This window comes from Chiloscyllium plagiosum, unplaced genomic scaffold (assembly GCF_037043375.1).
Source record: "Chiloscyllium plagiosum isolate Xiang-an unplaced genomic scaffold, Cpla_swu_hap1 HiC_scaffold_31, whole genome shotgun sequence".
In the NCBI taxonomy this organism is placed as follows: Eukaryota; Metazoa; Chordata; class Chondrichthyes; order Orectolobiformes; family Hemiscylliidae; genus Chiloscyllium; species Chiloscyllium plagiosum.
Window position 1 is genome coordinate 80,788,353 of NW_028270169.1, and position 24,286 is coordinate 80,812,638.

General features: G+C 40.5%; 1 pseudogene across 1 annotated transcript; it reads right to left on the reverse strand.

Moving 5' to 3' along the window:
- Positions 1–2,208: 2,208 nt before the first annotated feature.
- On the reverse strand, positions 2,209–20,990 carry LOC122545496 (Ig heavy chain C region-like; annotated as a pseudogene). Its single transcript, XR_015752233.1, has 7 exons — positions 20,894–20,990; positions 20,442–20,766; positions 19,198–19,235; positions 8,734–9,039; positions 5,329–5,637; positions 3,055–3,363; positions 2,209–2,599 (listed from the first exon to the last, which is right to left on the reverse strand). The product of XR_015752233.1 is annotated as an Ig heavy chain C region-like (transcript).
- Between the last annotated feature and the right edge of the window lie 3,296 nt (positions 20,991–24,286).

A 24,286-nucleotide genomic window follows, 5' to 3' on the forward strand; every position in this document is an offset into this window, starting at 1 on the left:
TTTGTGTATGTGGTTATGAGAGTCTCTTACTTCACTCTAGCCCATGTTGGAGTCTGTGCATGAATAAACATATTCCTGTTCCTTTACTGTTGGTGTGCTCATGTGTTTGTGCACCTAAATTTTGGTCTTTTCCCAGTGTGTAAGCATCATCATGCTAATATGCCACTTCGTTGCTGCCTATGCTTATCTTGTAATGTCTTTGTGAGTGTTCACTTTTCATTAGTGCTGTCTAAAACGTGTGCTTATGTGTCTGTTTCAGATCCTACCTACACTAGGTTATTTTCATGTTTATGCTTAATAAATGTTAGCATGCAATGTTATGTTTTGATGGATGTTTATATTTATATGATGATGATTGCTTGTGTGGCAATCTTTCCCAAACCATCTCCTGATAAGCTTGTTTGTGTTATTGTTTGTGGATACTTGCTGATCCTTGTGCCCATTATCCTTATTTAATAAACGCCCTCTATTTGTTCATCTATGCACTTGTGTGTCTGCATGTGAGACTCGGAATTTGTGTGTGCGTGTGATATTGTATACATGCTGATCAATGTGGTTTAATAATAACTAATTAAGCTGCCTCTGTCATCGTATGTTTGTGATTCTGAAAATGGGAAAATAATGATATTGATGTTTATCTCTGTGCACTTACGTGCCTGTGTGAGTTGACATGTGGGAGGACATTTTTCGGAATTTGTATCTGTGTGTTCATGTGTGTATTGTGCTGTCCGCATTGTGCTGTATGAATGTATATGTATTCATGCCCATTTGTGTGTAACCGTGTGTCGATGTTTCTCATGGTTATGTGTGAGTACTCCTGTTCATTTGTGCAAATGATTTTCTTTCGGTGTATGTGAGTTTTTGTATGAGCTTAGGTGAGTGTTCAAGTACCACTTGCATGTGTGGCTCTGTGCGAGTATGCGTGTGTGACATCTTATCTATATGCACATTTGAGTGTGCACATAAATATGTGTCTTTAGGTGAGAGCCCGTATATGTGTCATTACGTGTGTATTTGCGATCATCTCTCTGTATCTGTTCTTATACCAGACTGCAATTTTCATTATTCTAATTTATTGTTTTAATTTTAATGCATTGCCCATAATTACATTTGACCTTGGTGTTACAGGAAACATTTCCCATCGTCGTGCAGAGATAAGCGTTTTATGAGCAACTCTTCTGTTGCAGAGATAGAACTTCTGTCTCTGAGAGAAAAGGCGTGAGTTCAAATCCCCACTGCCCCAGAGATAACATTTCTTAATATGTTTATTAGAAAATGTCTACTTGTGTTCCGTATGTGAAACAAAATGATATCAGGTATTCGAATACCAGAATTGATCCCATGTGCTCCAGAAAACTGAGACAAAACTATGGAATTCAAACTGGGACGATGCAAACACCAGTTTTGGATTATGGGAATCAATGTTAATCATTTGTTGACAGAGCCAAGCGTGTCTAACATGCTTCAAAGGTAATGTTTTGCATGGAAATGTTAAATCTTTGGACAGTAAGCAAGAAGCTGACTGTTCCTGTTAGCAACTGGGTTACATTACAGAGGACATCCACCATGAAAATTCTGCACAGGGAGCAAGATGACAGACCATTCATCGTTCCCCTCCCCTCTGCTCCACAACAACTTATCTGTTGATTCTCTTTGGTGTGAAAGTGAAGATACATTCTGTCAACTCATGCGCTGGCGCAAAATCCCTGGCAGTTCCCCAGAAACAAAGGTTACATTCAAACTGTTCGGCACTCTTTACGATTGGTATGTTCCAATCAAATTTAATTTTAAAGTGTCTTAAATTTACATTTCCAATTGGTGCAATTTGGCAGTTTAAAACTGACATGAATTTTGTAAGAATATCAAATGGGGGGGAATCAAAAACACCAAGTTCAAAACTCGCGCCCTACTCTTGACATAAAATGGACATTGTCAGATTTTGTCACAGAGGGATTTAGGATGAATAAGGTACTTGGTGGAATCCTGCAATGAATGAGCTTTATTCTGTCACTGACCCAGGGTGTATCTGAGCAGAGAACATTAACTGCACAAGACACTCATCCTAGACCTGTTAATAATCCACTTTAACTACACAGATGGAATGTAAGTCAGAGTGAGAAACAACTAATTCAGTATTTAACTCACTACGGGAGGAAAAAAAAACACTTCATTACTTCTGTTGAATTATTAAATGCAACTTTGGGATTTTTATTGACATGAATTAACTGTGTCCATCAGTGCAAGTGAAATGTTTACAAAACTCGGTTTACCGCTGGATTTATCGACTGTTTTGTTGATGATCTTCAATGGAATCGCTTCATGTCCCACCACACAGGAGTAAGAAGCACCGCTGGCCCACTCCTCCGCTGTAATGGATAACAGGCTGTAGATGAAGAAGGAGGCGTTGTCGCTCTCCGCCATCACCTCGGTGTTCTTGTAGTTACTGGGGTCACCGGCTTGTCATTGTTTGTCCACTTGACGAAGATCTCTCGGGGGGAGAAACCTCTCACGAAACAGGTGAGGGAGAGAAACCTCTGAGCGGAGATTTCTTCTGTTGGTGGCAGGAGGACCGACACTGATGGCTCCAGCGGATTAATCACTGCAGAATATTTGAGACAAATATAAATCAACCAAAAAAATCCTGAACCAATATCACAATTTCACGAAATATTAAAATACGGCAGTTTTAATTTGGGATTTATTCACTTTCGTTTTCTTAAGGAGCAGTATGGTACACATTCTGTTCAGTAAAAAAAGGAAAGTTTAATGTGAAAGTTGCCTCCATGTTTCCAACCCACAACGAGGACATTCTGTCCATTTGTTATTGCTGATGGTGACTTCACAACGCAGGCTTCTTCCCCCCTTATCTGACTTAATCAGAATACAATATCCTTTGGTCCATCTTTTTCTGAATCAGCTACTTAGCTATCCTGCCTTCAGATGCATCATTAATGCCCCCAACGGTGTTGGTTCATTACCAATCAAAGCCTGCCATTGATGTTACTGGTTCTGGATTACACATGGGATCCTTTGTGCTTTAATCTCACCGCTCACCTTTCTCCTTGTGGATGGAGTCTCTCAGCGGAGTCGGTAGATTCTGATGGTACACCACACATTCAAAAGTAACGCCACTCAGCCAGGCTTCAGTAGAAATGTCTAATTTGCTGATCACACTGTCGGGATTCTGTCCAGGCTGCTCAGCAATCTCTGATTTCAGAGGCTTCTTTTCTTGTCTCCAGGTCACATTGACTCCAGAAGGAAGATTGGACACAACGCAGGTTAACGTCACCGTTGCCTCCAGTAAGACTTGTTCTACTGGCGGTGGGAGGATTTTAACGGTGTTAGGGTGGCACTCGGTATCTTCTATGAAACAAAAATCAAAGTCAATGAAAAATGCCCCTTTCTGATACAAGCAGCCAATCTTCAGATTACTCCTTCACAGGGTGAAGACACCACCTTAAAAATGGCAACTCCAACTATTCTGAAACGATGCTTACTATTGTTGATGTATTTTGATCTGTGAAACTTTTGTGATTACCTATAACATACCCTGTGTAATTATTCATAAAGAACACTGGCTTTGTAACAAGTGAAACCTGTGAAAAAAGTAAAATAGTCGAAGATACCATCATGTAACCCCAGGAATTATCTTTCTTTCGGAGTTTGTCTATCACTTAAGACCATCTATTGATACTTGTGACAAGAGTAATCTGAATATAATGAATTAATTTCTATGTTCATAACCCTTAGGTACAAGTGCTGCTGATCACACTGGCTGCTGGTCACACTGACTGCCAAATCACATCCCAAATTTTGGACAGATTATAATAAATAATAATTATTCTCTTTGCAGAGTTCTAAAGTGTTACAGGAGCGGTGAACAGCCATGGAAATTCTCTTCATTATATTTAACGTGATCAAAAATACTTTGCGCTATTGGTGTGATGTCATTCTCTATTTTTTGTCATTGTTCCTCGTGGGCTGTGTTTGGAATAGATCTGAAAACAAGACACTGAGTACAGCATTGGATATCGAGAAGGACACCCATCTCCTTAAGTATTTCCCTCCATTCAGTTAGTTCATGACTGGTCTGTACTTTCACTTTATTTACCAAGCTGCATTTTTTAGTTTCTTCATAGAGCAGGGGAGAAAAAAAAAACAAACAAAAGCGTCTTAAATTAATCTACAAACGCGATGGAAATGTACACTAATTTTATAGACATCCACTACTCACTGTGTAAACATCGCCACCCCAAACCAGGCTAAATCAGCCTGTCTCGAGTTCCTAGTTCATTCATCCCTATTGTAGCATTCTTACCAGACTTTATTCTGCTGCCTCATCCACTAATTACAGAGAGCATCTTAAAGAAGCTCAATGAGATCACGTTTATCCCAGTTCATCAAATGTGATAGCCACTTGGTCTGTGGTCTGATCCCATAAATGAAGTTAAAGAGCTCAGTACCAGACAAAAATCGATGTCGTACAGTGTCCAAGGCCAACAGGTCATTCCTGAGCAGGGAATGAAGCATTGAACGCATTTTGATTTATTTTCAATAAGGGTCACTGCATATTTTAACCACATCAATTTGAAAGAGGATCAGAATAAGACTGTTCGGCCAATCCAGAGTTTAAATCAGAATGATGCTGGAAAAGCACAGCAGGTCAGGCAGCATCCGACGAGCAGGAAAATCGACGTTTCGGGCCAAAACTGGGATACTGTCTTCTCCCCGTACTAAACAAGAGCCGATCTATCTCTGGCTTGAATACACACAATGTCCTGGCCTCCACAGCCCTCTGCAGCAACATGTTCCACAGACTCATCACCCTCTGGCTGAAGAAATACCTCCCCATCTCAGTTCTAAACGGTGCCCCTTTGACCCTGAGACTGTGCCCTTGGGTCCTAGTCTCGCCTACCAGTCAAAACACCTATTCCACATTCACTCGACCTCAGTCTCTCAGTATTTTCTATGTTTCAATCAGATATCTCTCCAATATCCCCCCTCCACCCCAAACTTACCCTTGAAGCGGCTACCAGGCAAGGATTCAGCACTCTGAATGCCTCTCCCAGCATGGTCAGGCAACAAACTATTTAACAAAGCTCACTGTCTATATATCTATCTTCAACAGAGTGGAAACATGCTTTTCTGACTTGCCAAAAGGTTGCATTATGAGCAATGCTAATGTAACACTCAAACTGAAATGAGACACGTGGCATGTTGGGAAATGAGAAGCTGCACTATGCTGTTTACTACGCCTGATAAATTCGTGTGTTTGATTCACATCAGAGTTCAGAATGATTTGTAGCTCTCTCAGTGTGTGTCTCTTACCCTGGAGTGCGGTGATGTTTTTACTTTGAGTGTTCTCTCCATGGGTGACCTGGCCGGTATAGACCGCACTGTTGAACCATTCACCATAAGGGATCATTAGCCGACTCGTCACCGAGAAGTTCCCGTTCGCCTCACACACGGGAGACGTGAAGAAGCCAGAATCCAAGGGTCGGCCATTTTTCAACCAACTCACGGAGATTGACTTCGGATGGAACTCGATGATTGAACAGACGACGGTTGCAAACTTGCTGCTTGCGATTTCTTCACTGGAGCTCACAGTTAGGAGAAGAGTTGGTTGGAAATCTGTACCTTTAGGAAACACATCGCATAAATTATCTGATGAATTTCATAACAAATACAATAAGTTCTCAAATATCAAGGTTTCTTATGGTTAATGGATACAAGAATCATAATTGTGCAGAGTGCTGGAGAAGCTGGGATCCACACAGAAAGATCAGCAGGACAATGTGAAAGGCTAAAATTATAGGACACTGCAAGTGAGTCAAAGAGGTCTAGAAACTATAGGCCAGTTAAATCAGAAGGGAGATAGCAACGTTGGATGGTATTCGTTTTAATGACAGAGTCTGATGAACAAGACAGATTAATTACCGGCATAAATGAGGAAATGACGCAGTTGCTATCACGGAGACATATTGAGAGCCGGGCAGGAGTGGCTATTCAATATTCCAGGATTTGGTGCCTTCAGGCGAGACAGGGAAAGATGGAAAATGATGGGGGCGGGGGTGTGCGGGACAGAATGTTGCTTCTGTCGCAATTCTGACAAGAGTACTTTAGGCTGTAAAGAGAAATGAAATCATTGATACCTCCTTGAACAAAGGCAAATGGACAGTACTTCAAAACCAAAACACAGCAAACATAACTACTGGGAGAGCACGATAGACCTTACTATTGGTCCAGATGACGAAGTGCAAATACATGGGCAAATTTCAGAGACATGTAAATTAAATAGGGGAATGAGAAAAGAGGTTTTTAACTTCCTCCGCATAGGCTGGGATATTCATTTTGTCAAAACAGTTGGGAGCACAATTCTGAAAATACCCCCAGGAGAATATTTGAACAAAGTATGTGTTTAATACAGAGAATTTTAATCCAGACCTTGCAAGAGAGGGGTGAACCTGAACTTAACTTTAGGGAATGAAGTCGACCCAGTGGGTAAAACATCAATGGTGGAGCACTTTGCAGACAGTGATGGTAAATCAGTTGGATTTCAGATTGTACTGCAAAGGAATAGAAATTGGCCCAAAGTTCTGAAAAGGGGAAGGACAATTTTAGTAAGATCAGGTAATGACTTGACCAGAGTGGACTGGAAGCTGACACTTATTGGTAAATCTGAGTCAGAGCAGTGTGACACATTTAAGAAAGAGATAGGAAAATCACAGGGAGGGCATTTCCCAGGAAGCCACTGCGTGGGACCAAGAATGCAGCGGGCTCTGGACACCAAAGGTCATGGAGGGGGAGATAAAGAGAAACAAGGGAGGCTTCTGGTCTATACTGAAATCTCAAAACAATAGAAACTAATATGGAGTACAGAACGTGCAAGGGGGAGTTTGAAAGACAAAGGAATTAGAAGAGCAAAAGGCACCACGAGAAAATAATAGCAGTCAAAATAAAGGAAAATATTTTCAAAAGTTACAGGCTCATTCATAATAAAAGAATTATTCGGGAAACAGTAATGCCCATTATGTGTTATTATTGGAGTGGAACCGGAGGATTAGGTTGTGGTCAAAACGAATGTGTTGTGTCAGTGTTCACCAGTAAGAGGGACAATGTGGGGACAGAAATCATGGAGGGGTATTGTGATGTACTTTCAGAAATTAGGACACATGACGTGATGTTCTGTGTTGTCTTGCTGAATGAAAAGTGGTTATATTTCCAGGGCAGATGAAAAGTATACCAAACGGTTGAGCGATGCAAAGGATGAAATAGTTGGGTCGCTGACAATAATTTAGAATTCCTGTCTGGCCACAGCAGTTGTGCCAAGTGAGTGTGGATCAGCCAACGTTGCACTGTTATGCAGGACGAAGAAAGGGATAAACAATGAAAACACAGATCTGTCAAGCTAGTCTCAGTGGTAAGGAAACTATTGAGAAGTGAAATTAGTCTTCATTTGGAAGATAAATCAACAATTTTCAGCACGGTTTTATTGAGAGGAAGTCACGTGTAACAATTTGATAGTAGTTTTCATAGAGATAACTCGATGTCCAGATGATAGCAATAAACAGAGCCAATGGGATCCGAGTTAATTTGACAGATTGGATCTAGAACTGGCTGAGTGGTGGGAGCTGGCGATAATAGTCATCGGGTGTCTGCGTGACTGGAAATCTATGTCTCCTGGTGTTCTGTAGGGATTAGTGTTGATTTCCGTGCTATTTCTCTTACATACCAATGATTGAGACTCAAATTTAGGAGGATTAACAGTGAATTCACAGATGAAATGAAAACTGTCATGTTGGTAAGTCATGACCATAATGGCTTTAGATTGCAGGAGGATATAAAAGGGTTGGTTGTATGTGAAGAGAAAAGTTGCAAATGGATATTATTCTGAATAAATGTAAGGTGATGTAATTCGGCAGAAAAATCTGTGAGGTATGACGTTTTGAATGGTGGAACCCTGGAAAGGCCTGAGGATCTTTGGTGCATATACCCATCGATCCCCGAAAGTACTGTGTCGTCTGAATAAAGAGGCTAAGAAAGTGGGAGGATATTTGCTTTTATTAGCCTAGACATTGACAATGAAGAGTGGTGAGATGATACTGGAACTTAATAAAACACTGGTTAGGCCATACTGAAGCGTTGTGGGCATGTTATGGAAGGAATGTGATTACACTGAAGGCAGTATTGATGAGATTTGCCAGGGTCTTGCCTGGGTTGGAGGGTTTTAGTTATGAAACTAGTTTAGATAGACAGGGGGTTTCCTTGGAGCAGAGGAGAATTATGCAGAAGATTATCATGATGTCTAGAATTATTTTAGGCATAGACAGGGTAAACTGGATGAAACCTTTCCCCTTGATGGAGAGATCAATGCCTCAGGGGCACAGGGTGAAGGTAAGGCCAGGAGGTTCCAAGTGGATCTCAGGGGAAAACAAAATCAAACAGAGGGTGGTATTAGCCTGAAGCTCAGCACCTATAAGTCATGTAGAGACTGAGCCCCTCATAATAAGTATGAAGTATCTTTGCAAGGGCAAGTCACACAAGGCAATGGATCGTGTGCTGGCACATGAGACTGGAATAGTTAGGTGGTTGTTATTGACATGCGTGAATTGGATGTATCAAAGGGCCTTTTTCCTGTGCTGTATAAGGTGATTCTGTGAAAACGGTTATAAATAATGCCTTCTTCATGTTAATCACAGATGATCTGTTTATCTCAGTTCCCACAACACTTACCTGGACATGGCATTTCTTTGCTCTTGTGTGACCCGCTGTGTTGAACCTCACAGTAGATTTTGCTGGGGCAATCTACTGCTGACTCTGGCAGGGTTAACTGGCTGCTCAGGGTGTAGGTTCCCTTTTTGTTTCTCACTGATGGGTAAGTCTTCAATCCAGTCGTGATTAGCTCCCCACCTTTCTTCCAGGTTATCTTGGTGACGTCAGGGGAATAGTCCATCGCCAAACAACCAAAGATCACAGAACCGGTGTTGTGCTCCTGACAGGAGGAGACCAGGCCATAAAGCGTGGGGGGAGATGGTGTCTCTACAATAGAATGACCAATTGAGCATGTTAGTTTCTGTTAATTTGACCTTATCAGTTACTCAAATGTATCCTCAGTGTAAACGTTTGCCAGTATGCTCCCGCTGAAGTCGAGAGCATAACTGGGGTTTATTTTTGTTTCCTACCAGTTGCTGATCATGATCATTGGTTCCCTCTTTAGAAACATGCCCTCGACCTTGACCATTGACATATAATTTAGGAAGAAGAACATCCTGATCACACCCCAGTAACTGATTGAAGATCTCACCAACTGACACTTTCACTGGATTGCTGTGAAGAGCAGAGACATTTCACAAAATACAAACCAAGGAAATGCAGATTCATCGAAATTCTACAGTGTGTGCAAACAGGCCATTTGGCCCAACAAGTCCACATCCAACCTCTGAAAAGTAACTCATCCAGACCCATTCCCCTACCCTATTATGCTACAGTTAACCCTGACTAATGCACCTAACCTCCCAATCACTGAATAAAACATTTGAAATTCCCCCAGCTTGCACATCTTTGGACTGTGGGAGGAAATGCACACAGACATGGGAGAAAGTGCCAACTCCACACAGACAGTCACCCGAGGCTGGAATGGAACCCGAGTCCCTAGCACTGTGAGGCAGCAGCACTAACCACGGAACCAGCGTGCCGCCCCACTAGGTACCGTGCTGCTGGAAATACCCAACAGCTGGCAGTACCCCCGGAGAGAAATCAGAGAGAATCATAGAACATAGAACATTACAGCGCAGTACAGGCCCTTCGGCCCTCGATGTTGTGCTGTCCTGTCATACTAATCTGAAGCCCATCCCACCTACACTATCCCATGTACGTCCATATGTTTGCCCAATGACGACTTAAATGTTTTGGCGAATCTACTACCGTTACAGGCAAAGCATTCCATACCCTTATTACTCAATGATTAAAGAAACTACCTCTGCCATCTGTCTTATACCTATCTCCCCTCACTTTAAAGTTGTGTCCCCTCGTGTTTGCCGTCCCCATACTTGGAAATCAGGTCCAATGAGCCTTTCTCACTTATCAATGCAAGGCAGAATGTTCTCTCTGGGAGGGAGGTCACTGCAGCAGCATGTTCTCTCTGGGAGGGAGGTCACAGGCAGGAGCTGAACACTGGGACTAGGAGGATGGTTGTCACGTCTGAACTCATGCCAATTGTCTGGAAGTTGAAACATCTCATTTACAATTATCTGAATTCTGGAGGCCTCTGAAAAATGGAGGACCATTAAGGTTCAGAGACTTTGGAGTGTTACAGCTGAGTATTTACGTAAATATGATTTGAGAAATGAACAAGTAATCTTTAACTTTAATAACTAACAAACTGACACGCAGTTCACCACCAAACCTCATGTCTCAGACTAACCACTGCACTTACTCTGTCTAGACCTAAATTCCCACTCACATTGACAAACCCTACCCTGCTATACACCCATTCATGACCGGAACACACAACCCCTTTCACACGAAACACATCCAAGGCAATCCATATTGGTAGTGTAGCTGAGCAGAGAGATCTCGGTGTCCATGTACATAGATCCCTAAAAGTTGCCAGTCAGTTTGATAGAGTTGTTAAGAAGACATACTTGGTGTTGGCTTTCATCGATAGAGGGACTGAGTTTCAGAACCACGACGTTAGGCTGCAGCTGTACAAAATTCTGGTGTGGCCGCACTTGGGAGTATTGTGTACTGTTCTGGTCACCACATTATAGAAAGAATGTGGAAGCTTTGTAAGAGTTGAGAAGAGGTTTACCAGGATGTTGTTTGGTATGGCGGGAAGGTTTAATGAGGAAAGGGTGAGGGTCTTGAGGCTGTTTTTATTTGAGAGAAGAAGGTTGAGAGGTGACTTAATTGAGACATAAAAGATAAACAGAGGGTGGACAGTGAAAGTCTTTTTCCTTGAATAGTGATGGCTAGCAGGAGAGGACATAGATGACGGATGTCAGAGGTTGTTTCTTTACTCAGAGAGTAGTAGGGCCATGGAACGCACTGCCTGCAACAATAGTACACTCGCCAACTTTTAAGGGCATTTAAAAGGTCATTGGATAAACATATGGATGAAAATGAAATCGTGTAGGATAGATAGGCTTCAGATTGGTTCCACAGGTCAGCGCAACATCGAGGACAGAAGGGCCTGTACTGCACCGTAATGTTCTATATTCTATATTCCAGATGGACATATGATCTCAATTCCTTTCACTCATTTACACTCCTGCCGCCCTGCACCTGGCCCATGGTGAATCTGGCCCTGACTGGACCTGGCATCATCATTTTCACAACCTCGGACAAAAGCCCACTACCCAAGACATGACCTCAGTCCTTGATCACTGACCTCTCATCTTACCCAAGTCAACCTGTGCACATTGCATCCTAGCTCCTTTCCCATCTGTGCTTTACAACCTACCATTTTGCCAGACTCCGAGCTTTGCATTTTGACAACACATCCACCTGTCACTTCATTACAGTGACCTTCCACCCCCGAAACATCCTGGCACTCTGCCCACCTCTACACTAACCAGCCTGGCATCCTGCCCACCTCTCCATAAACCAGCCTGGCAAAGACAGACCTCCTGCATTTCAGCTCAAACTTCCCCTCACCTACCAAGCACAATTCGACCAAATTATCCTGTGACCATTACCATTTACCTTGATGCCACCTTGCCAGACATAGTGCATGCAAGCTTACCCAGCAGCCAGCCAACACCTCACAGCCTACCAGCCCAAACTCTCCCTCATGCCTAATCTAGCCCCTCACTTGCTCACCACCTTCCAACTGTGAGCCTACTCCACCATAAAGTCAGTGAGTCATAAAGTCATACAGCACAGAAACAGTTTCTTTGGTCAGCATGGATGAGCTGGACCAGAGTTTCCAAATGAAACTAATTCCACTTGCCTGCCTTTGGCCCATATCCATCCAGACCTATCCAGTTCCTGGAGCTGTTCAAATGTCTTCTAAATGTTGGACCTATCTCTGCATTTACCACTTCCTCTGGCAGTTCGTTCCAATGTTTTGGACAGTTACAACATGAAGCCCCAACTCCTGCACTCAGTGCTCTGACCAATGAAGGTACATGTGCCAAACACCTTCAACATACTAGCTACTTGAGACAACGCTTTCAAGAATCTATGAGTCTGAACCCTCAGGGTCCTCAGTGTTCAATATCACTACCTAGTGCCTTACCATGAACTCTGTAAGACTCTATGAGTCTGGATCCTCAGGGCCCTGTGTTCAACATCATTATCCAGTGCCCTACCATTAACTCTGTAAGTTGTGACCTGATTTGTCTTCTCAAAAAGCAACACGTTGTATTCATTTAAATTACACTCCATCTGCCACTCCTCAGCCCATTGGCCCAGCTAATCAAGATCTCATTGTACGTTTAGATAACTTTCACTGCCAATTATAACACCAATTTTGGCGTTACGTGCAAACTTACAAACCATGTCCCATTCAATGTTTTCATGGCTTTCAACCAATATTGTACCCTGTTTGCCTTTCTCCCACATATCCGGAGCATTTTTTTAAGGATTGAATGAATCTATCTCCTTATTGAAATCATTTAATGTTTTGTCCTCAATCAATTTCTGTGGTGGAGAATTCCAAAGTTTCACCATTCTTTTGCTGAACAGTAAACAATCAGGTTCAATGTTATCGGTGTGTTGGGAAGAGTGGTGAGCAGCAAGATTAATGATGATCCCATGAATGGAGCAGCATTCTAGAGGGGCCGAGGGGCCTTCTTCAGCTTCCAGTTTGCATGGTGACATGTCCCTTCGGCAGCATGTTCCAAAACTGTGATCCTTGAGGATAAGGCGCACATACGTGCAAAGGCTTCACCTGAAAGCTCTCCTCCAAATTAGACTTCAACTTGACACTCAACTATTTCTCTGCCGTTTCCTCTTCCTCAATCACAGCCATGGGACTCACTTCCTAACAGCGCTGTGAATGTGCCAATACCACACAAACTTCAGCAATTCAAATAGACTGATGACAACCGGTTTCTCAAGGCGATATAAAAAGTCTGACACTTCCACACCTGTCTAGAGATTCAAACAACCACTGGAAGAATTGAAAATTATTTAAGGCACTTGAGTGTCTACACAAGATGACGTAGTTTCCTTTTGTGTGATTTGACTGTGTTTTCACTGAACGAGCAGAGCTATTTCTTAATCATATTATAGGAATGAAGCTTCCCTCATTTTTAGCAAGGCAATCACACATTATATTTCTTTATTCCAGGGAAGTATAGTGTTAAATTAAAGAAATATGATGATTGGGATGTTTCAATTGGAAATTGTCAGAGATTTAAGGTTTACTTTCATGAGCAATTAATTTCAGCCTCATTGTGTCACAGTACTCACAGGAATGTCTTTCAGAAATGGTGTCTCCCTTTGTTACGGGCAGTCGAATCAGTAAATCTGGGATAGTTTTTGCTTGTTAATCAAAGGTGTTGAAGAGTTTTAGCCAAAGGGAGACCTGTGTATTTAGCTCACAGATGCTCCATGATCTAAGTAAGTGGTGGAACAGCTCGAGGGGCTGAGTGCCCTCCTCTTGCTCCGACCTTCCTATCATTGTGTCATTTTTAAGCTAGCACTGGCGGTGAACACTTTTTATTAAAATATTTCAACAAATGAATTGTTTCACACATGCTTTAGAAAAAACCTTCTGTTGATTATTTGGAAAGGGCTCATTGACATTCTCTATTTGAGTGATCAAAATAACTTCCACCCAATTACAGCAGCCACTGCGCTCTGGAGTGTGTTGTTACTTCATAATAATTTCTTGTGAAACTACACTTTAGATCAGGGCGCTCCAATTCAATGATTCTCTGATATTTAATATCTCTGAACATTCTCAATTCGTTCAAATGCATCTTTTCTCTGAAGAACGTGTTTCATCGAACACAACATTTTTCAATGAAACAACAAACTTAAATTCTAGAAAACCAAAATAAAGACAGAAATTTCTGAAGAAACTCAGCAGGTCTAGCAGCTCCTGTGGAGAGAAGGCAAGGTTCACCTTTCGCATCCAGAGACTCCCCCACCCCCCGCTCTTCACCAAATTGTTTTCATGTTTTTGGCACAAGAGCTCACACCTGTTGAGATAAACAGTGATTACGTTGGCTTGACTCCTGTTGGAAAAATAATTCTTAGCAGAGGTACTGGATGGTCTGAGATAGCAATTGAAGACCAACTGAAAAGCTATCACCATCTGCTGCAAGTGTTGGATTCAGCAGAACTCCCAGCGTACTGAACAATCAAATTCAGCTCCAGCACTGGTTTAATATAAAGTAAAACAGCCGAAGCATAATCTCATCAAATATGCTTCGAAAATGATTCATTCTGGATTAGTAATAAATGATATTGTTAGAACAGCAAGTCAAAAGCTGGGATTTCTTTGAGCACTTACTCCATTAACCCCATCTAGCGATGCCCAAAAGCTTGTGAACAAATATTGATCTGGGAAAAGCTGCTAACCATCAAAATTCTGTTTAATATCAAAGAGACACAAGTCAGGACAGCGATTGAATAGATTTCATTGGCCTCTGTGAGTGGAATTCCAACAAACACCCAAACATGTGAATCTGCTTTCTTGCACTGAAGTAACCTGATAAGAGATTGTGTTACATACCTCTCTAACAGGTTGTAAGTGAACACAGGCCACCTGACACAGAATCACAACAGACCTGAACACAATGAGCTTGACACTATCACGGAGAACACAGCCCACCTGTTTTGACAATACATAAACCATGTTAGTTATTATCACCTTCCAACAACCAGGGATTGTTCCAGAATGTTTGTACAATGAAAGTTACATTTCAACTTTTGTCGAAGAATGCTTTGACAGCAGCTCCAAATTGTTCAAACTCTATGGGAACTACAGAGGAATAAATCTAGGAATTGCATTGCCATCAATTCACTGTCACTGGATTCCAACCGAGAACTCCCTTCCTCTTTCCCCTGTGAATGTTGCTGCACCAGACGGTCTACTTAGTTTGGAAAAGATTAAAATGTTTTGAAGTGTAATATGACCATTGCCAGTGACATTAAAAGCTGATAATAGGTTTTCAAATAATAAGATGCAAAAAATTCTGATTCTACATTGTGCCACGGAACATGTCCTGCATAACTGAGGCACAAAGAAAATATACAGCATATTTCCCTCAGCCTCACTCAATCAAATATCTCTTGATGCCAGCAACCAATTTCAAAACTCTTGCTATCTGCCTTTTGTTCCTGAAACGTTCATTCTGATTGGAACAACTTAGTCAGGGCTCTCAATTCTGAGGCACCTAATCTAATATTGTATTTCTGGCAGATAAAAGTGGTTTTGAAGCTCAAGATAAAATTGAACCGCCTGAGATTCAGGTATCCGAACTGGACAATTTACAAATGGTCAGGACCGTTGACAAGTTAGTCGGAGATAGCACGGAAACAAACTGCACAACAGACTTCATCCTCGAGGATACATTGCTCAACTCCTCACGTCAAATATATTCACTGTAATTGAACATTCATCAGAGGAACTAACCAGAGGATTAATGTGAACGAGAATGTGTTCACAATGAACATAAATAACCACTGAGTTAATAAACTGAATAAGTCATTGTATTTAACAAAATTATTGAGGAGGAAATGGATTATTCTCTAAATTATTTTTACATATTCTTAAAACGTTCCTCGAACTGTGGAGATTTTGCTTGCACTGCATAAAGTCAATACCGCATTCCAGTGTGGAAAGCATTTCTGTTGAAGGAATTAGGGCAAGGTCATTTTTTTGTTAACTGCTTTTAATGAACGAAAATGTTTAAAAAGGTATGAATTGAAAACATGCTTCTGTCTGGAGTTTCCCGCTTTAGCGGATGTCTAAGTAAATGTGGGCACTGCTGCCTCACAGATCCAGGTACCCAGGCTCGGTTCCAGCCTCAGGTGACTGCCTATGTGGGGTTTAAACAATCTCCCCTGTGTCTGTGTGGGCTTTCTCCCACAATCCAAAGATGTGCATGCTCATGTTATATCGTCCATAGTGTTAGGTGCATTAGGGGTAAATATAGAGTAGGGGAATGGGTCTGGGTGGGTTACTCTTCAGAGGGTCGGTGTGGACTTGTTGGGCCAAATGGCCCGATACATACTGCAGGAAATCTAATCTAAATGATTGTCACACTTAACTAATGTGAGCAATTCCTACCGATCGCTACATTGCAATAAATCGGTCAAGTATATTAATTAAAATAAATATTACTCTATTTTCAGTGTTTGAATAAACAGTGTGCTCTGTTGTCCTCTAGTTCATGTCTTCTGCAAATTTGTGAACTCTGCATCTGTCTGAACACATCGATGTAAAATGAATTCTCTGCGTTTGCAGCAAGCACTCGCATGATTTTAAGAGTAGGGTTCCTACAGTATGGAAACAGGCCATTTGGCCCAACAATTCCACACTGACCCTCTGAACAGTAAGTAGCCCAGCCAGACCCATTCCCCCTAATGTATATTTACCCCTGACTAATGCACCCTAACCTACACATCCCTGAACACTGTGTGCAATTTAGCACAGCCAATCACCTGACCTGAACAACTTTTGGACTGTGGTAGGAAACCAGAGCGCCCGAAGGAAACCCACGCAGCCACAGGGAGAATGTGCAAACTCCACACAGGCAGTCACCCGAGGGTGGAATCGAATTTGGGACCCTGGTGCTGTGAGGCAGCAGTGCCAACCATTGAGGCACCATGCTGCCCTGCGAGTTCATGAGTGGATTATTTTAATTAATTCAAAATTTGGCCTTGGTCACATAATTCACGATAGCAGTTGTTTCCGAAAGAATGACTCCTCAGTTGAAATTGTGTTGTAAAATGTAACTATTTATTTAAAATGCACAGATTGGGAACACCTGTGCAGATTAAATAATTCAGTTAATGTTTTATTTTTTATCCTGTAAATCCAGTTTAATCAGGGACATAACAATTAATTAACTCAAGTTACGTGTGAAACTGATCAAAGCAGTGAAACTGACCTGTTCTTCATAGAATTGAGCAGAATTTCCAAATGGTCTTTGCCAATGATCTTTTCCAGCCAGAAAAATACGTATGTAGTGGACAGCGGAATTGAAAGGTGTTTATAGATCAATTATAACACAGTCATGGCATTTTTGCTCAAGAGCAAGAACTATTAGAACATTACACTTTTGAAATTCTATTTATATTTCTCTATGAATTGTAAACAATTTAAAGACAGACCTTGTGATTGAACTAGATAGTGGAGTTCTGAATTTGGATTGTAAAGCATGGATTAGATTAATCCTTAATTATTACTTTTAAGTAAAAATGGCGCCTGAAGGTATCTGTTTTCCCTTCATTTCTAAAACCTTTGCGATTTGCCTTTCACTTAATAATAGGCTTTGTGAAATTTCACCTCGCATGCTGATCGCATTGAATGAGGTACCTGGAGCGGTTCACTGTCATCAACCATGTTAACATTGTAAAAACAATGTAGAAACCAAAAACAGTTTCCCAAATATAACATATTTAATGTTACCCAAGCACAGTCCCTCCTCAACAGATCAACGATCACCAGATCACAACACAGTGTGTTTGCAGCAGAACTAGCTCTGCAAACATTTTCAACAGAACCAAGAACATGATGCAACCTCACAAAAAAAAACAAATTGAAGTCTAACAAACCTGCTCAGAATCCAGCAAACTAATGATTAAATTGAATAGAAATAACAAGTCATAACAGCAGCCTTGTTTATGAGGGGACTTAACACTTAAAGCTGTAACGTTTCTGGCAACAGTTCAACTTCTTTCCAACCTGCACACCCTTCTTGATCGTGACAATCTTGTGCAGCTCACAGTAGAGAGGTTGAAGTTATATATTGATCAATCACTTCATGGTCAAAACAAAATTACTGAATGGACAAATATTACCACATTATAATTTTAAGTCAGTTTCAATTACATAATCTGACCAATTCTGCAGTTTCAGATTTTAGTCCCAAATTTTATTTTGAATGAGGCTACTCAAAACAAAATTCAGTTAGTTTACAATTAGAACTGAGTTTTGTTTTAAAAAGTCAATGCATTAAAAACTCGTTTTTTATCATTTCTCACACTTCCGGGTTTCTGCCTTAAGTTGTTTTTCAGACCGTTACAAATGGATGTAATGTTTTCAATCAAGCAGAGAAAAATGTGTCATATAAGTTTAACCAATGCAGAAATGATTCATGAAAAACCAAAGAACTTCACAAATATTGGTAATGAAAAGTAATCCAGAGAGTCAATCTCCTCACCAGAAAGAAAACACCCATTACAGAAAGCATGAAAACGCTGATCAATTTCACAAACTGAATAAGATCCAATCAACTCAATTCAACAGAATCAAGGAAAATAAAATCAGAATCCAATCAACTCAGAACAACAGATTAGAATGAAACATAATCAGAATCCAAACAATTCAATTCCACAGAATCAAATAAAACAATTTCAAAAGCCAATCAACACAATTCAACAAAACCAAGTAAAAACAAAGTCAGAATCCAATCAACACAGTTCAAACCGAACCAACTAAAACAAAGCCAAAATCCAATCAACTCAATTCAACAGAATCAAGTAAAACAAACTCAGAATCTCATCAACAGAATGCAATATAGCACCGCAAGAAAATTTTATGACCTGCTTGTCATCAACAAAATTAACAAAATAAATGAAAAAATATAATCAGGGTAAGAACATATATTCACGAAGTGAATAATGACATTTTAGCATATTTTAATCATGTTTAGTAATATCTCGAACATCTTTGAATTCTTAGCGTTTGTTGTTGATAATAAAACTCACAGTCAGGGTGTCACTGACATGAAACATTATTTATAGCTGACTGATTAAGAGACATTAGGTGTTTCAAGTAACCCAGCCACACAGAATGCCCATCTGATCAAAAAAAGAGATACACCGAGTAACTGACTCCATCATCCCCATTGTAACTATTTGCTGAGCCTTAACTGAAGTCCGTAATCAGTCTGAACAAAAATCAATCTGAACCAAACCAAACTCAGCACAGAATCTGAGTTTCATTTAATTCAGAAATTAGTCACATGAATAGAAAGTTTTTAAAAAGTCACTAAGAAAGTTCAAGGGTCTGACCTGAAGTCACTGTCACCATGGTCCCTTGGCCCCAGTAATCAAGATAGTCACAGTGTTACATTCTCTGGACTGGGTCACACAATAACTAGCTCTGTATAAAACAAATCAAAAATCTACCATCATTTTAAATTTTCAGAACCACAGGCAAAATAAAGTCACGATAAATCTTCATCACATAATTGCGCTAGTGAATTCTGATCATTCTTGATTAATGTTAATACTGTTTTATACTTCACAGAGTAACACATGAGCTGATTCTCAAAATCCCCAACTGGGGTATCGATAATTACCCAACACTTTCACAAATTAAATAGTGATACTGGCATTAAACCGCACAGAACTAATACTGCAGTGCAAGTTAAGACGGTTTGTCGAAGTAATCACTGACTAGTTTCAAACAATGGAGGCTGAGTAGGTTTTTGTATTGGTCATAATTGCAGTGTCACTCCAGCTATATCACTGTGAGACACGTTGTGTCAAATACTATGACAGACTGTAAACTGTAAAATGCAGAGAATTTCTTCACTTCCTAGAAAGCAGTGATTCAGACTCCTCTAAAAATGATTCAGTGTGTTATTCCAGCTTTTACGATCCATTGTATTTTGAAAGTTTGGAATACTTTTCCAGGTTTGGTCTGCATTGAACTTGACAATCAACACGAAGAAGGTAGAAAAATTATACATTTGTACAAACTAGCATACTGGATTGCGTTTAAATTGCATCTCACATTATTTCTCGCTCCTGCCATGGTAGAAATCACCAATTTGAGATAAACACTTGTCAGTGGTTTTTGTATGAGGATGTCGCTGTGCACAACACTGTGACCCACTGTAGTATCACAATGATGTAGACAAGTACACTCATTCTCTGTTCTTTACTCGAGGTCTCAATTTTCATTTGAAAGAGCCATTTAGTACTGATCATGTTTAGAATTAATGCCATAGTTGACATAACAATTAGCAGTGATTTCCTGAGCTGTCAGATATATTAAAACTAACATTTTGTCAGAGCATTTAATTGATGGAAGTGTTAGCAGTACATATGACATGCCCAAAACATTGTCCCATTGTGTCAGCAGTTTGCTAGTTTAAATGGTACATTTCCTCTTTGATAGTTTTGTAAGAGGCAGCCTGAGGTCTGCTTCAGATCGCAGTTGGTTTAATTGCATATAAAACTCTTACTGACCGTCAGTTTATGATGGAATTGACAAAATGTTCCCTCGAGCTGTTTTTGAACGGGTCCAGCCCTGGTTCCTCTCGGTGTGGTCTCCTGCACAGTAATAGATGGCGGTGTCTTCGATCTTCAGGTTCTCCATGTCCAACGCGAAAATGTTGTTTGAAGTGTCTTTGGACGCAGTAAATCGACCCTTAATCGCTGGTGCATAGTTACTGCTGGATGAACTATAGTAGTACAGCAGCCACTCCAGACCCTGTCCGGGAACCTGTCGGACCCAGTACATGTCGTAGCTGCCAAGATCGAACCCGCTGGTTTTACAGGTCAGTTTCAGGCTGCCTGCGGGACGGCCAGTCTCTGCCTCTGGCTGGGTCAAAACAACCTCCGATTGGACACCTTTAAAAAGAAAACAAATAAACCATGAGCATTAATGTTGGTGAATTGATGGCTGAGTCTTTTACATTCCTGCCGTAGACTAACATTGAGACAGTCACAAAGAGAGACTTGAACAAAAAACACTCACATGATAAGAAAGTCAGTAACAAACTGAGAAAAAGTGTCGACACAATCATTCTGATAACTTGTGGGAAGTGTTTCTGCTAAGATCTTTCTAAACAGAGCCGACCCAGGAGTGTTGAATTACGGTCCAGTGCCCAGGATTTATATGGCCATCGGAAGGGGCAGACTTACAGCTTCCGCGGGTTGGTTTCCTGCTGGAGGCTGAGACTGGATCCTGGTATCAGCTTGGACAGCCCGAACACATGGGATCATGTCTTTACATGAGGTTCTGCTTAAACATGGACACATACGCATCTTGGGATATTTATTTTGCTGAATAGCTTCTTTGGAAGTAAATTTGAGTAGCTTCAGGTCTGTTTCACATGATAGTTGCATGTATTTTGTTTAAAAAAACAACAAATTCAACTGGAAGTTAGCTCCCTTTATTCCTACATTCATTCACAAGCAGATAAAACTAAAATCAAAGTTGAAACATATTACTAGCTAATAAAACAGTTGAGCTTTTCTTCCCTGGATACTGCAAGTCTCTGTCGCACTCAAAATAACATGTAATTCATACTAAACATTTCAAAATTCAATTTAGGCAACTGAATACAGAGCGTGTCCAAAGTGATTATATTTAGAATATTCAATTAGAAGTTAACTCCCTTTAATCCTACATTCCACCACAAGCAGATAAAGCTAAAAAGAACTTCAATAATATTATTAGCCAAAAAAAATGAATGACTTTATTTTTGCTGTCACTCAAAGTCTCTCTCACATTACAAAATAACATACCATTTCTAATCTGCGTTTCTAAATTCAGTTTCGGCAACCTAATATGGAGCATGTCTAAAGTGATTATGTTCAGAATGTGAGTGTATGTCACTAAACAGTTTGGACCCGGAGATTAGAAGCACCTCCTTACATTGCAGAATGTCTCTCCTTGCATCTTTTTTTTTCCAAATTGCTCCGACACTAAAATGCACAGTAAAGGAAAGCTGTGTGCCTGAGAAACAAAATGTGAGTTTGCAGTGATACATAACACCGAGGTAAACTTTTGAAAGAGCATCTAATGAACTAGAACAAGACAGTCCATAAGTTTTTTTTTTAATCCTCAACGTCTAAACCATTGCATGTAACAGTCTGGGTACATCAGGAATGTTTGGTTAAATTAGAGAGTATTACAGTAATAATTACCACGAATGTAGGTTATAAACAGTACATTTCTCTGCTCATTGATAACTCTCTCAGGGCAGTTAACTCATAAAAATCAGCAAAAATTCGCTGTTACACTACACCACTGTTAAACATGTATAAAGGGCCCACTCAGTTTTAATGAGATACATGAATCAGAGAATGGTGTAACAAGTGATGTGAGTTTGAACCAATTCAAATTTGTTAATTTACTTTGAGATGATAACAAATGTTATTTCAATGTGGGATTTTAGATCCATTAACTTCATATTCAGGAGCTTTAAAGATACTCAATAAACAGGCTGAACTAACCAGAACGTCACTGCATTCAATGTCCTGTTTTCTGATAGTCATACAGTGAATGCTGTATTCAGTGACTTTCCTTTTAAAGGGAGAAATGCCAAGTGAAATGCATCCATTGTGAGTAAATGGGAAAATATAATTTGTTTGATAGGATTTTACTTTAGTTGATTCATTTTCCCTTTAATCGGCCGGATCCAATAGTTGGCAGCAATTAAGCTGACTACAGAAAAAGTCCTTGAGTTCTCAGTTTCATTTACTGGAAGCAGGTGGAGTTTCTGCAGTGGATCAAAGATATTTTGTCTCACGGTTGACCAGTTGGTGGAAAGCCAACTGCAAACTATGACCACCGCCTCCGCAGAAACAAAACGACTCAGCAACAATGCTGGAGAAAAGTTTATTTTCAGTTGTGTAACTTGGAGAACTAGTCACTCCTCTCATTGAAGGAAATATTCGCAGAGTCTCAGACACAACCTTAACATCAACAGTTCATTCAAGGATCACTACAGCACTGTTTAGTATTGAGAAAAATTGATAAATAGTCAGAGAGTCATGTAGTGATACAGCATGGTTACAGACCCCTCGGTCAACCCAGTCCATGCCAGTCCTAATCCCAATCTAAACTTATCCCACCTGTGTGTACTTGGCCCATATCCATCCAAACATTTGATATTCATTTACTTATCCAAATGTCTTCTAAAGGTTGTAAGTATCCACCGCCAGATCATCCCACACACAAACCATTCTCTGTGTCTCGGATATCCTTTTTAAAATTTTTCTCCACTCATTGGAAAAACATGTTCCCTATTGTTGAAATCCCCCACCATAGGGAAAATACACCAATGTCTGGGTCAAAAATTGAAAACAATCCCAGCTCCAAACATTTACAAAATATCACTGTGGGTCTTCCTCGAATCCAAAAAAGATTGTCCCCTTTGATCAATGATTTATAAAATTTACTCGCGTATCTACTGTGATAGACGTTTTCAAATTACTTCTTAGGTGCAAATTTTTTTCACATCAATCGGATTAAAGTAACATTTCGTGCGCTACCCACACACAAAAAAAAAACAAGTGTGTTGACACGAATTGCTCTGAGGAAGTCTACGATGGATTCTTTTATCAAACAAAATCATTTCCAATGTTGTGAGAGCTCGTCTATCTTCTGTGCAATGGTCTGAATTTTAAGTTGTGTCTGACTGCAGATGAAACTGGCTGAAGTGGGTAAAAGTACAGTTTGTGCCTTTCGCATTGGGAATGTATATTGCTGACTTTAGTTGAATAAACAGATGTTGTTCCAGCATCGTCTGGCACCATTAATTAGACCATTAATTTCCACATCACTAACCGTAGGGTCAGGTGGGGTTTATTGATATCTGATATTTTTGAAACGAAAGCTTCGTACATTTCCAGTACGAATCATGTCAATTAGAGCCATTCACCTTTCCACTCATGGCTTTATAAACTTATATGAGATCACCCCCCCCCCCCCCCCCCCCTCCACCCACCGATCTCTCACCCTCCAGTGAAACAAGTTCCAGTCTATCTGGATTTCCAACATTATCCTGTTCCCTCACATTCTGCTGTGAAAGATCCTCCTGCCACCCCAGATCCACAGACAGTGTCCCTTGTTACTAGTTCAAAGAAATGAAAGGAACTTCTCCCACCATATTGTTCAATTTTAGTTGGCTTCAAACACTATCACAAATAAATGTTCATGTCATTGCTGATTTTTGGGAGAATTCCGTGTACACAGTATCTGCTGAAATACCTGTAGTACCATCCTGAATCTGGTTCGCAGATTCATCTGTTGCTCACAAACGCAACCAGACATCAGGGAATAGTGAACATCGCCCACCCCCACCCCTCCACCCTTCCCCTCTGTACTTTGCACTTTGTGAAATCCGTGTTGTCAATAATC